Source organism: Nomascus leucogenys, chromosome 1a (assembly GCF_006542625.1).
Source record: "Nomascus leucogenys isolate Asia chromosome 1a, Asia_NLE_v1, whole genome shotgun sequence".
Lineage (NCBI taxonomy): Eukaryota > Metazoa > Chordata > Mammalia > Primates > Hylobatidae > Nomascus > Nomascus leucogenys.
Window position 1 is genome coordinate 27,991,943 of NC_044381.1, and position 15,852 is coordinate 28,007,794.

Here is a 15,852-nt window from a genome sequence, read left to right on the forward strand (position 1 = left end):
AAACTCCATGCTGGGAGAACCACTACTCTCTTCAAAGCTGTCAGACAGGGACATTTAAGTCTGCAAAGGTTTCTGCTGCCTTTTGTTTGGCTATGCCCTGCCCCCAGAGGTGGAGTCTACAGAGGCAGGCAGGCCTCCTTGAGCTGCAGTGGGCTCCACCCGGTTCCAGCTTCCCAGCCACTTTGTTTACCTACTCAAGCCTCAGCAATGGTGGCACCCCTCCCCCAGCCTCGCTACCACCTTGCAGTTCGATCTCAGACCACTGTGCCAGCAATGTGCAAGGCTCCATGGGCATGGGACCCTCTGAGCCAGGTGCAGGATATAATCTCCTGGTGTGCCGTTTGCTAAGACCATTGGAAAAGTGCAGTATTAGGGTGGGAGTGACCAAATTTTCCAGGTGTCTGTCATAGCTTCCCTTGGCTAGGAAAGGGAATTCCCTGACCCCTTGCACTTCCCAGGTGAGGCGATGCCTCGCCCTGCTTCGGCTCATGCTCAGTGGGTTGCACCCACTGTCCTGCACCCACTGTCCAACAAGCCCCAGTGAGATGAACCCTGTACCTCAGTTGGAAATGCAGAAATCACCCGTCTTCTGTGTTGCTCACACTGGGAGCTGTAGACTGGAGCTGTTCCTATTTGGCCATCTTGGAACCACCCCCTATCATCTCATTCTTAAATGCTTAAAAGGTCCAATAAATTGGTTTTCCTGAAAGGCTTAGTGAATGCATAGGATGTGGAGTAACATAGGCTTACATTTGAATTCTGTCTCTGTCCTTTACTAACGCTATGTTCTTAAGCACATAATTGAAACTCTCTGCGTCCATTGAGGAACTAATAATATCCATATCTCAGGATTGTTGTAGGCTTTTATTGAAAAAAGATTTATAAGGCAAGTAGTACAGTGCTTGGAACATGCAAGACACTCCATAAATGTTAATTCATTCCCTCCTCCCTATTTCTTATACCCTAATTACTTTATAATTTTGTTCACATCTCTTCACAAACACTTGCAATTGAAATTGTCACCTAACTCTCGGGTCTTTGCTGAAACCATCCTTCTTCCAACAACTGTGTCCACCCCAATTCCTAACTTACTATTGAGACAAAACACTATTTCTAACTTCGGGTCTTCAATCATGTAAACTTTTCTTCTTGAAATATCTGTCTTCCCATTTCTTTTTGTAGAAAATGGATCTGATTTCTTGGATCCACTCCTTCCCCTATTAAAATGCTACCTCTTTCTATAACCCTTCTTGAATCCCCCAGTTTAAACCTTTACCCCCACTGTATTACTGTAAGACTTTAGTTGCAGGTAAGGGAAAAAGGATCTGAATTTTTGAGCATACACTGTTGAGTGTGGATATACTTATTATGTGTTTTTTACAGCAATTTCATGAAGTAATTATTATCTTTATTCTTTTTTAGTAGAAGAACTTTCCCAAGATCACTTAGCTAATAAAGACCAAAGCAAAAATATGAATCCAGTTCCAAATATCTTAATTCAAAATATCTTTTCTGTTTCATACTACCTTGCCTTCCATCCTCTACCATGTATTGTAATAATTCTGTAAAAATATTAAAAAACATAATTCTGACATTTATCAAAGATTTTGAAAAATGAAAAACTATGATTGATCCCATAAATAAATGATACTAAAGGATAGGGATAGTGTTTTGTTTATTCTTGTATCACCTTAACTGTCCTGTGTGACAAACCTACCAATAGGCATATGGTAAATGTCGAAGTGAAAGACATCAAAAGCATAAATAGGACCTTTCACTAGAGTCATATTCTTGAGGTTCCGCCTCAATTTCAAATGTTATAAGTGATCATAAATCCTTCAGCCATCATCTTGTCAGGGTAAGGTCAATTTCGGTGTTCTTTCTTTTCCGTAAGAATGTCTGCAACAAAAATTGAATTATTATTGTTAAATTCTTATCATAATAACACTCTTCATACATTAGAGTCCTGGGCTATTTTGTGAAAATCCTTGGCCTGATTCCTGCAGCCAGAAGGCAGCAAGCTCCTTTATTTGTCTCTCCATAGCATTAGTAACCCTGTACAAGTTCAATTTGTTTTATTTATAGCTTGGAGGAGCTTTCACCCATGAGGAGTGCTGAATAAATAGACTTTTTCCATCATTCTCCAAAGAGGTTGGAAAGGAACTACTCAGGAGGAAAGCCTGGAGGGTACAAATTATCAGAATGAAGTATAGTCTTTTGTTCAGAATCAGAAGAGTTAACCACTCAAATCATAAAATACCAGATGAAGCTCACTTCACCCAATAGGAGTGAGCAAAGTGAGAAGAAGGAAGACATGGTGACACAGAAAACCTCCAAGGAGTAATCTCTCCAGTTTAAGTGAAGACAAGTTCACTTGGGATCCTCAAGGTTATATTTTTGCCTAAAAGGCCAAGGAAGCATGCTTTATGTTAGCACAGAAAAGAATTATAGTTTAAAAAAACTTTTAAAAAAATAGGTGAGATTGAGAGGGCAATGCAGAATAATCTGCCGATCTGTGAAGTGTCTATGTCTAGTTATTTGTACTTGCGTGTGAGAAGAGCAACTCAAAGTTATTGAATTAAAGGAGTTCAAAGATCAATGCAACATGATTAAATAATCATATTGTGAATTAAATAAACATAAATAATCATATTAGACCTTAAATCTGCTATCTCTTGGAGAGAAATGAGATGGTTATGATCTTTGATAAACCCTCGAATTCTCTGCTGTCCTTGTGAAAGGAACATGCTGCTGTTTCACTGTGAGCTTTGAGATCCTTTCAAAGAGAAAGAATGGGTTTTTGTTGCTCAGTATACACAAACTTGCCTGGTGCCTCTTCTAATTAATGGCATTTATTTCCCCCAGAGAGTTGCCAAAGGCTGAAGGCTGGGATGTGGCATTGAGACAGAACTAACCTAACTGGCTGTCTTGGGGATTGATCACATGCATTGACCTTCCACTACAGTGTTCTAAGGATTTGAGTTAACTGGGTGTGTTTTCCCTACAAGTAAGTCTCAGCCACTCCATAAAAAAGAAGATGGGATTTTCAGGTATCAGGTTTAACATACTGTATCTTTAAGACAAGGTGAGGTTTACTTTCAAAGCAGGGTGTGGAACTTTCTGAAGAGAAGCCCTGCATGGTCATAAACTATTCATGAAAGTTCTCATGTTTCTAGAACTACCTACTTTCTAGTTCCCTTAACTGGTCGTATTATTACCTGTCTCGTCTTCCTGACAACTCTGACCTCAGATCTACCTTTAATTTATTTTAATACATTCCCTTTTTTATCCTGGACATAATGTGTATAAATTGTTGATATCTTGTCCATTTGATACCTGACCTTGACCTACCTTGACACAATTGTACTTCTTTTGCTAGAGATGCCAGTGTCAGACACATTTCTCAGTGCCTGTTCTTGATACCCCATTCCTACCCCCATTCTTGGCTTTGCTCTCCCTGTGAAAACTTTACAACTGAAAGAGGTTCCACTCCATGACACAAAGCCAAAGGCAGGACAAGGGACTGCAAAGGCTCCTACAGCAAAGTCTGCAGTGTCATAGGCCAGAGGGAATGAGCTCCATCACCCTTGGCACCTAAGCAACAAGAGGCCTGGCCTAGTTTCATACACCCCAGAGAACCCTTAACTAAGCAGGTGGTCACACCAACTTGAGACTGTGCTTCAACTGTATCTATGTCCTGAGAAAAGCCACCCGGGTCGTTATGCATCAGCCAATGCAGTGCAATAGAATAGTACATGCTTTGGAGCCAGGGCTACTTGGGTTGGAATCCTGGTTCTACTCCTTGCTAACTATGTTACCTCAATCAAGTTTCCTAACTTTTCTGAGCCTCAGTTACCTTATCTATAAAGTGGGGGTAATTGTACCTGCCTTTCACTATCATTACAAGAATTTAGAGATAACAATTATAAAATACAAGACGTTGCATACAACATACAATAAATAGGGTTTATTATTATTTATTTTTCCTTGCTATTTTTGTCATTATTATTATCATCATGACAGGGCCTTAATGTCCAGATTCTCACAAGAATAGTGAACATTTCAAATATCTAGGCAGCTCATTTCTTGAGAGATGGACCACAGGCTTCCTCACACACTAGGCTGGTTGCTCAGTGTTGTAAATCACCACTTGGCTTCCTGCCTGAACTTTTAATCTTGTCCCCATCTCAATTTAAAGAGGCTGAGAAAGCAGAGACATCAATCGTTTCCTTGTCAAGGACAACAGCCCCTTCCTTCTTCCTTGGATCTCTCCTGGGGACCCATCTGCCTGGTGCCAAGGGAGGGGGCTGCTGCTGAATACAAATCACCATATGGTGGGGGAGGCTTGTGCTTCTATATCAGCCAGGAGCCATTTCGCCATCTCTGTGTGAGACTCCAGTGAGCCCAACCCAGTCCTCCCACTGCTCCTGGGGTTAAGCGCCCCACTGCTTCACAGTCACCCTGGATAGTGATGTAACCATGAAGATGGCAGTTACCCAAGGTACTGGGACACAGACTTTATTGATTTGTTCTTCTAATGTATTAGGAGGAAACAGGAAACCTCAGGAAGGTCATAAGCGACAATTGTGCATTGACTGGCACAGACATTGACTTCATTCAGAAAGGCACGACTCAAGTGGCCTTGCTTTCAGAGAGGAGGGGGGCCATAGAGGCACGACTCAGAAAATAAAGACAATAAGCACGAGCTGGATCACAGGGAATCAGAAGGAACTGAAGAACCTAACGCTCAAGCTCACACTTGAGGGAAAGTCTTTGTTCAGTTCCTGGTAGAGCCAGATGTTCAATCAATGTTGCTAAACAATTGGATGAAGGCATAAACCAGCAAGGGTGAGCCCCTTAGAACTTCCTCTATTGATTTTCTGGGCACCTCTGTACCATTTTCCCATTTGATTCTGTGGTTACATGCCCTTCTTTCCATCTCTTTTTCATGATCTTTAAAGCTGAGCACGTCAGAGAACTTTTAATGGACTCCCGCTGTTTTCTTCAGCTTTCAACCTCTTGCGATGCACCCTATAATCGCTGACCACTGCAAAACTCAGAGTGACACATTTGAAGATCTCCTGGCCTTCCTGTACCCTCTTTTCTTCTAGGTCTGTGTTCTGGATATTTGGGGTCTGCCTCTCAAAAGTTTTGCCTTCCCTGATGATTGTATTAATGAGAAGTGCCATCTTTCTTCAAGGGTTCTGGTTATTTCAACTTTATCATCCAATTCTCATTTTCTTGTGAGCAATTATTCCAGATGAGCATTTGAGTTAACTGGGTGTGCCTCCTCTACAGATAAGTCTCAGCCACTCCATAAAAGGGAAGTTGGGATTCTCGGGTATCAGGTTTAAAACACTGAATCTTTAAGACAAGGTGAGGTTTACTTTCAAAGCATGGTGTGGAACCTCCTAAAGAAAACTGTCTATGAAGCAAAATCTTTCCAAATGTTTGGCTTTAATCAATTCAGCAGACTTTTGGATAGGATCCTGAGGTCTCTTCTAACCCCATAACTACAGTTAAATCATTAATTCCAGAACTCAGTGGAACATTGCAGTTTTTCTAGAAACAGTTCTCTACTGATTATTTATACTGAAAAACTATAGACCACCGAGCAGAGATGGACCTTCAAACCATTCTTTCATTTAGGCTTTTGTGGGCTCTGTACAGGCATCAGATCTCTAGTCCTGGTTTTAGGGTTTTAGCATCCATGTAAAACACCATCTCGGCAGAAGGAGAAACAACAGAAAAGTGATATCTCCAGTGAAAGACGTAATGCGCGGGTTTACGCATAAGCAGTGTGGACATTAAGGACAAAGCCTTCTTTAGAGCTCAGATTCTAACACAAGGAGGTGATTAGTCCCAGCTCTGCAAGTTACTCCCTCTGTAACTTAAGGCACATGACTTAAACTTTGTAGCCTCGTGTGTACAGGGGATTACTAATAAACTAATAGTAGCCTCATGTTTAAAAGGGATTACTAATAAACTGATTTGGGGGTGCTATGAAGATAAGTAGACAATGAATTTTAAATAGCCAAGCACATAGTAACTGCTCAATAAACAATTGTTGGTTTTTTTCCTCCGTGCCCAAGATTCCAGTGAGTTCTGGAATAATAATCTGGCTTCAATTATAGACTCATGGGCTTAGAAGGAACCTTAATATCATATTTTAGGATAAAACATCTAATATTTATTAACTACTATGTGCCAGGCAATGTGATAAGCAATTTGAAAATAATATTTTATTTATTGAGATGACAGATATTATACTCACATTTCAGATAAGAAATATGAGAAAAGTGGGGCTCCCATGTATTAAATAATGTTCCTTGGGTCATGCAGCTAATCACTGATAAAGCAGAGATGCACATCTTGGACTTTCTCACTCCAGAGCCCATTCGCTTAATCACATTGCTGTAAGAACATTTTAGAACGAGCAATCAGTGGTGTGACTTTAATAAGCTAAAAAATCAGTGAACTGTAGAGTCTCTGGGGAAATAGGGTTTGGAGAGTGGAGGTGGAAATGCACTAAAATAATAGATTCCAGTATCGATCTAGTAAGCGGAGCTGAGGAGACAGAGATTAGTAGGATTTGTAAAGTTGTTATTAGTATTTGCCAAAGATGTTTACCATTGCCCATGTTCTTCTTAGGAATGTTGTCTTTTGAATATTACTCTGGAAAACAGGATCACATAAAAATCCTTTCTTTCCTGTGTCCCAACGTGCTTATTAAATTTTCTCAGTACTGGGTACCATGATAGGCAGGGAGAGAACAGAGATATCAAACACAGGGCAAGTTTTACATTAGATGTGTTTCAGTTGTAGATGTAAGACGCTGCATCTGGAAAAAAATGTGGGGCAGCATTTGGATGGGCTTTGAGTCTACACTGAGGAGTCTTAACTTCAGCAACAACCTGACATAGGAATTTACTTAGGAGGGGAGTGCTGTGAGAGCTGCAATTTCTAAAACTCACCCTGGACCAGAGATGATGCTATAGTTTGTTATTTGGCATCCTGGAACACAAAGAAGTCCACAGACGTGATGGATGAATACCTTAAACTTGTAGGTGAAAAGCCATGTCTATGTGCACATGAGCTTTCTTTTCTGAAAAGAATGTCGAAAATTTTATTCTCAAAAGGTCAGTGATGCAAAATGATTAAGGTCAAATACCACTGGTATTGGCTCAGAGGAAGAAAAATTAGAGGAAGATATATAAAGTTTGGTGAAGAATACAGTTGAGAGATGAAGATGAGCAGAGATAGTGTCATGGAGATGGAGCTGGCAGGTGTAAAGGCTATGCTACCTAGGACCTAGGAATGACACCTGAAATGGGCAATTAATCAGGTATGGAAGGTAAGAGAAAAAGGAAAGATGAAGCTCCAATACCTCTTGATTTTCTAGCCTGGGAGATGGATCAACACACCAAGAAAGAAAATCCAAAAGACACGATAAGCATAGGGAGGAGATAATAAATTTAGTATTGGTATTGGTATAGATTGCTCCTTGAAATGTAATTATGGAATTGCAGTTTTCTCTATGAAGCTTAGAACATATGTCTGTGAAGCTTAGAACATGTCAGAAAGTGTAATTTAACTCATTGACATACCGGACCAATGAAGATGAACTTGTTGATTTGAGATTTGTAAGGCAAACACAAAAAGGATTGTTTTCTATAAAGTTTGGATGTATACCTAAAATTGAAGGTACGACCCCATCTCCTATTTCCACCTCTCTCATTCCCCCCACAGTCTCTGAGACAAAGGTCTCCTAATGGCTTAAATATGTTTACACAATGCCCAATGTTTAAATAAATTCTTAAGAACTGGCATAATCCAGATCTTTTCCAAACTGGGTAAAATAACAATCCAGTTATTGCCAGAATTTTCTTTTTTATAAAGATATTTGGTATTTTGTAGACATAGTTCAAATTATACCAGTGCCTTAACCATCAAAAGTAGAAAACCTTACAAAGAAGATTTTCAGCAAATACTGTGTACCAGCACTAGACCTCTTTGTAAATGTTAATGATTCTAGGCAATTAACACATTTTTGTTGCATCAACCTTATGAGGTAGATATTATTTTCCCTGCTTTACAAATGAAGAAAAATGAGAGCAAAAAACTAAGAAACTTGCCAAAGTGTGTCAAAGTAGGAACTGGCAGATCTTTTCTAATCCCTGGTCTATATATATTTCTGACTACATCTGCACCTCTGGGTCATTGAGCCAATTCCTTCTTAGAGCCCCCATCCCCTTTATGCCTTCCTTCCTTCCTTCCTCACCACTGAGCTTAGATTCCAGAATCTGAAGCTGTAATCATCTTCTTGCAAATCCTCACCTTTCTGGCCCTTCTGTCATTCTCAGCCAGCCAAACTCAGTCCTCAAACCCCACCCTGTCTATTTCATCCCTATACCAGGGTCACTGATAGTGAACTGGAGAAAAATACTCAACCATACTGTCTGGTCTAACCTCAAATTTGTGACCACAAACCTCAAGTGGACTTTCTATTTTCCCTGGCAACCTTGCCACATTTTTTGATTCTCTCATTATCCAAGACAACCATAGCGGAGTCTTCTCATTTCTCAACCTTCTTACTCTGCCCCCTTCTTTTTATTCTCAGATGATGACCTTGCTTCTTATCCAGCTAAGAAAATAGTCATGATCTGAAGGTAAAAACGTGTATTCTCATTACCAGTTTTCCAATCTATCTGCATCTTAACCTCCAGAGCCAGTTTTCTCCTGTTTATATATTTATTCATAAGGATTGTTCATGCTTCTACTAAGACCAACCCTTCTGCTTGTGCACTGGATCTCATCTGACTTCTTTCTTCTGGACTTTGTTCCTGTAGTAGTCATCCCTTTGTCCTCTTGATCATTTTTTCCTTTTCTGTTGATCATTGCCATTAGCAGACAAGCATGCTCTCCTGTTTCCCATGTTAAGAAAATGAAACCCACCTTTGGCTCACATTCTCTTCTAGTTCTTGCCATATGTTTTTCCTCTCTTTTAAAGCAAAACTCGAGAAAAAAATTGTCCATCCATACTTGCTGTCTTCACTATCTCACTTCTAATCCTTTTTTAAAAATGTGCCAATCAGGCGTTAGTTCCCATTCTTTCAAAAACATTTTTGAAAACTGTTATTATCAATGCCATCAAACAATGACATGTTGTCAAATCTGGTGATCAATTATCAGTGCTACTCTTATCAGGTGCTCTGACAAAGTTATTCACTTTTTCTCTCCTCAATACTTTGTTCTCTTGACTTCTGTGACAGTGTGTTTTAGATTTTCTTCTCCTTCACTGGCCAACCCATCTCAGTATTTTTTTTGCTGGCTCCTCCATCCCTGCTCTGACGATTCAGTGTGTTTCTCTACTGTCTCCTCGTTATCTGCATTTGTTTATGGATTATTTCATACAGTCTGATAACCCCCAACTTTCTATCTCTTGTCCTAAATTCTTCCATGATATATGGGATATCAATTACCTGCCAAACATCTAGAATGTCTATTATCTATCTTATACGTAATCAGCTAAAACAGATATCTTGATCGTTTCTTCCCTCTCAGAATAATCTGATTATTTCCAGTCTTTTTCAAAACTTAGAAATCATTATTGATTTCTCATTTCCCCTTATTTCTTACATCTAAGCTATCAGTACGTTTTTTCAGCTTTACCTTAATCTCACTTCCCTCCGTCTGATAGTTCTGGTCTAAGCTACTATGCTCTGTTCGTTGGACTACAGTTGCCTACAAATTGATCTCATTGCTTCTACTCTTCCTTCTTTCCTTTTCCCATATCTTTTCTCTACTCCAGTAGCTAGTGTTTCTTTTAAAATGGATTGTGTTTCTGTCCGTAAAATCACTTCAATTGCTTTCCATTTTACTGAGAATGAAATTCAGACTTCTTAATGACCTACCAAGCATTACCTGATCCAGCCACTGCCTACCTCTCTAATCTTACTTTCTACTACCTTCCCCATTGGTGAATTGTGCTATATCTACAGTGGCATTTTGACTTTCTTCTAACCCATAAAACTCATTGCTGCTCTAAGGGTTTTGCATTTCTCATTCTCTGGACTCAAATGCTCTTATCCTAGACGCTTATGAAACTCTTGCCATTAAAAAATATAGAACACCTTATTGCAGCACTATTCATAATAGCAAAGACATGGAATCAATCTAAATGCCCATCAACGACAGATTGGATAAAGAAAATGTGATACATATACACCATGAAATACTATGTAGCCATAAAAGAATGAGATTATTTCCTTTGCAAGAACACAGATGGAGGTGGAGGCCATTATCCTTAGCAAACGAATGCAGGAACAAACCCAAATACTGCATGTTCTCACTTATAAGTGGGAACTAAATAATGAGAACACATGGACACATAGAGGGGAACAACAGACTCTGGGGCCTACTTGAGGATGGAGGGTGGGAGAAGGGAGAGGATCAGAAAATATAACCATTGGGTACTAGGCCTAGTACCTGAGTGATGAAATAATCTGTACAACAAACCCCTTTGACATGAGTTTACCTATATAACAAATCTACCCATGTACCCCTGAACCTAAAATAAAAGTAAAACAAAAAATGAAGAAGGTGACAATGTGACTAATAAAATAAAAATTTGGTCAAGACAGCAAGAATACCATAATTAGTATAAAACAAAAAGAAAACCACACACACTTGGCCGGGCACGGTGGCTCATTCCCGTAATCTCAGCACTTTGGGAGGCCGAGGCGGGCGGATCATGAGGTCAGGAGATCGAGACTACTCTGGCTAACACGGTGAAACCCTGTCTCTACTCAAAATACAAAAAATTAGCCAGGGGTTGTGGCAGGCGCTTGTAGTCCCAGCTACTCAGGAGGCTGAGGCAGGAGAATGGAGTGAACCCGGGAGGCGGAGCTTGCAGTGAGCGGAGATTTCGCCACTGCACTCCAGCCTGGGCAACAGAGCAAGACTCTATCTCAAAAAAAAAAAAAAAAAAAAAAAAAAACACTTGTACTACTTAGATAAAATTCTGCTTGTATTAATGTGCATAATATATTAGTATAAAAAGATTTATTTTTACACTAACACCCAGTTAAATATATGTTAAAACAATCCATTGTTAATACTTGTCTGTATAAGTTGTGACTTTTTATTGTATGCTTTACTATCAAAGAGATTGTATAACTAAAAAAATGTAGAACATCTTTTTTTATTTTTATTTATTTATTTATTTTTTGTTGAGATGGGAGTCTTGCTCTGTCACCCAGGCTGGAGTACAGTGGTGTGATCTCGGCTCACTGCAACCTCCATCTCCCGGGTTCAAGCGATTCTCCTGCCTCAGCCTCCCGAGTAGCTGGGACTACAGGCATGTGCCACCACCCCTGGCTAATTTTTGTATTTTTAGTAGAGATGGGGTTTCACAATGTTGGCCAGGCTGGTCTCGAACTCCTGACCTCAGGTGATCCACCCGTCTCGGCCTCCCAAAGTGCAGGGATTACAGGCTTGAGCCACCGTGCCCCACCCAGAACATCTTAAAAACCTAGAACTTCTGTTAGAAGAGCCTTAGAGATCTATAACACAAAACTTATTTTTGCATTTTAGAGCTGAGAAAAGTGAAGCTTAGAAAGCTAAGAGACTTGCCCAAATCCAAAAAGGAAGTGACCAAGCTGAGACCTCCATTCCTCTGTAACCAATTTCCTTTCCTTTAAATTTTTTTAGGAAAGCTAATTACTCTGTGTGTGGCACTCTTCTTGTTTTCTACTCACATTAACCGTGATTAGGTATAAACAATAGCACAATCTGTGTATTAGGATTACATTCTTCTGAATTCTTTTCATAAACTTTCCTGGGGCAGTATGTTTATGTGGGCGAGATGGGTCAGAGAAAAGATTATGGAAACTCAAGGATGACAGTATTTTAACTTAATAGATGTATTTGGCTTTTTCTCTGTGGAAATCAAAGTGCTTCACTCAGAGGTGTTAATTCTCCTGTGATCCCTCTGAAGTAGCTTACAAAGACCATTGAACAGATGAGAAAACCGAGCTTGCATCCCCTGTCTATACTACTGACATCAGCTGGAGGGACGTTTCTAAAATATACGACTGGCTGCTTTATTCCTCTGCTTAAAATCCTTCCTGACCTCCTTTGCCCTCAGGATAAATTCCAGACTCTTTCACCAAGCTAAGCAGCCCTCATAACCTATGCTCTCGTAGTTAACCTCTACCCCTTCCACTTCCTTTGGTATACCCACCGCTATTGCCACACATGTCATGCTCATTGTTTTTCATCTCCAAGGCCTTTACCCATTCTGTTTCTGTTTCTGAGTGCCCTTACATACCTGTTCTTTGTATCGAGGAACAGGTGTTACTTCTTCTCTGTATCCTCTGAGGCAGTGGCATTTGCTTCCTCAGTACTTTGAACATCTTATGCATGACCCTATTAGAGAATTTATAAGTGCATGAAGGGTTTTTGTTTGTTTTGTACTTCTCACCTCTCTTCTAGATTGAGCTCTTGATGGACAAGCATTGGGCCTTATTCCTTTTGGTCTTCGTGGAACCTAGTTCGGGACTAGGCTCATGGTAGTATCTGACAAGGTACTGGATGAATGAGTGAATGAGTGAATGTGACTAGCATCCTGGCAGGAAGCGAGAACAACCTCCCTATAGAATGTTTTAATGGATTCTCATCTGCCACTGCCTTGACCATGCCTCTTCCAATTCTACTGATATTTCACAGACTTTACAATAATCTCTCCCAGGGTTAAAGAGGCCATTTACTTTTGCCAGGCTCCTGGCAGGCACTGCCACTGGCTCTTTAAAGGGCCTCTTGAGCCATCTCTGAGACTCCAAACATGGACACATGCTATGGGATTTACATTCATTTATTTAGTGCAGTGCACTCACCCCTAGTGTTATGCAAGATGATTTCTAGGTGATTTGTGGATGTCGTAAAATAGATATGCTATGTCATTTAAAAATAACTCTTTTTTAAAATTGATGATAGCAAGTTACAGGCTCATTTAAAAATTATTTAGGTTTAAAATGAATTGATTTAAAGAGAAATATTAAGTTCAAAAAACACAGGTGTATGGCAAAACCTGTGAAGTGGTGCCTGAATGACTGACTGATGGTAGAAAAATAACTGATTTCATTCCTGTAATCATTCACATACTAATTCATCAAATGTTTACGGCACATTGCATGGCAGACCCTATTCTAAGTAAGGGGGATATGGGCAGTGAATACTTTGTATTGGGCTCTGTCCTTTAAATTTTAGACAATCTCCTTGGGCACATTGCACATTCCACTACTGGCAAGAACAATTTTCTGGTGTTCACACTGGTGTGGGTTGACTAGATTGGATGGGAATGGCATAATCACTTTCTGGAAAAAGAAAAATATATACAAATATACATGTACATCTATATGTATATGTGTGTACATGTGTGATCTTGTGATCTGGATTACTGTTTTGCCAATTCTAATCAACAGAATTTGCCAGTGGGTATACACATATACACTTACCACACAACCACCCAAATATTAGAATTTTTAAGTCACACTGCATAGGAAATGGAGCTGTAAAATAACTTGCCAGGAGTGGAGCTGAAAGGTAGACAGTGAATAACAGGAAGAGAACTGACATTGGCATCAGATCAGAATTCAAATATCAGTTTTGCTACTTACTTCAAGACTTTGGGTATGCTCACAACATTCAAGGGCTTAAATGATTAGTTATGCCTAGCATGGATATGGGAGGGAGAATTGGATGATTAGTTATGTCTGACAGCAGCATGAAAAGGGAGAATGGCAACACGCTTACTGCACTGCATTCACTGTTTCTGAGCTGGATAGCTTTGAAGAGATCTTTGAAGGCTAACTTTATGCAGTTCTGCAAAAATCAACTTCTCCATATTTTTCAAAAGAGTAAGTAGTGAATGAATATGGCAAAGATGGCAGTGATGGTGCTGGTGGTAATGGTGTGGAACAACTTCAATTACCTCCACAAAACTGGTGGTAGGAGGCCTCTAAGATAACCCCCAATAATCTCCACCTCCTGCTGCTCCTCCGCATCTGTGATTCCCTATCTTTCAATGTGAATTGGACTTTCCATTTCCCTTGTAACAAATAAAATACAGCAGAAGTAATGGAATGTCATTTCTCATATTAGGTTATAAAAAGTCCGTGACTTCTTTCTTGGGTTCTCTCTCTCCCTCTCCTTCTCTCCCTTTCTCTTTCTCTCTCTGAAGGAAGCCAGCTACCATATTTCAAACTGCTCAAGGGGGAAGTCCAAATGGTAAGGAGCTGATGTCACTGGCAAACAGTCAGTGAGGACTTGAGCCTGCCAACAGCCATATGAGGAAGCTTGGAAAAAGATCCTCTCCAAGATGACTCTTGAGATAACTGCAGCCCTATCTCACACCCTGATTATACCCTTTTGGGAGATCCTTAGTTAGAGACAAACAGCTAAGCTGCACCTGGATTCCTGACCCACAGGAATTGTGAGATAACAAAAGCTTAAGCTTCTAAGTTTTGGAGTAATATATGTCAAAAGAAAACAGAACTCTAAGTTTGGCAATCACTAAGGTGAGTCTTGACCTGTAATATGATGGCCTGAGTCCTATACTTTGTATATTAAGAATTACTATGAGCTCAGATCTCTGTCTGGATATAAAACCATCCTCTGCGCATATAGACACTTGGGGACCAGAGTCACACGTTGCTGTGAACTCCAAAACAGTATTCCAACCTCCAACTGGACATCACTTAAAGAATGTCTCTATGTTACCTCCACATAGAACGTTTCCAAAATTCTCCCTAGTCCTGTTTCCGTACTGTTATTCTCTATTGTTAGGCTCAAATCACAAACTTTGGAATATCAGTGATTCCCTCTCACTCTCACTGACTATAGCTTATTGCTAGAATCCTCCCCTTACTATCACTGTTCAACTTCACTACTAGGATCTCATACCTGATTAGGGCAATAGCTTCCTGTCTATCTTCTTGCTTGTCCCAAGACGTCCTCTTGCACTGCACCCATTACAATGCTTTGTCCTTTCATCATTGGATCTGTAAATTTGTAATATTTAATGTGGAAACAAGCATATAAAAATAAAACTATCTTGAATCCCATCATCATTAATCTGATTTAATTTCTGTACAGCCTTTCAGTCTCTGTCTACATGCAAAAAAATGTATCTCTGTCTATATGCAAAAATGTATATCATTTGATGGTAATAATTTCTATATAATTTTTTTGTGTTTTACTTGTAACCATTTTCTCAGTTTGCAACATTTTGTCTTTGAAATTATCATTGCCAATGGCTGCATACTATCCCATGGAAGAGATATACCCTAAGATACTTAACTATCTCCCTATTGGACATTTGAGGTGTTTCTAATACTTGTTGTTCTAAGTGATATTGGATTACCTTCCTGTGAAAAATTGTTCTCCCCTTGTCAATTAGTTCACTATAGTAAATTTTTCAGAAAGAGAATTCCTAGGATAACCATTCTGAAAACTTTTTGGTATTAGATAGATGTGCCTGATATTTTTCTGAGAAGATTGAACCTGGGGCATTTTGTGCCAAGAAGGTAAAACAACATCTTTTAATTTCCAAATTTTTTGACATAGCAACATACTTATTTTAAAAATTCCCATTGACAGCATCAAAAAATTCCTATAGTAATGTGGACAGATGAAAGTGTTTAGGAAGAAGGGAAGAGCAGAAGTAATTTAAAGTTTATTAGGACTGGACCTATTTTTCTCCATTCCAATATGCAAGCAAACAAACAACTCTCACTCTATTTATTGACCTCTAGGAATGTAGATGCCTATTAATTTTCATACCAACTTTGT

General features: G+C 39.5%; 1 long non-coding RNA gene across 1 annotated transcript in view; it reads right to left on the minus strand.

The window, feature by feature from the left end:
• Positions 1-851: 851 nt before the first annotated feature.
• The window catches only part of LOC105738468, a 51,507-nt gene continuing 36,506 nt past the window's right edge, over positions 852-15,852 (minus strand). Inside the window, exon 3 of the long non-coding RNA XR_001114269.1 lies at positions 852-1,899. This is a non-coding gene — a long non-coding RNA (uncharacterized LOC105738468). The remainder of the gene's footprint in view (positions 1,900-15,852) is intronic.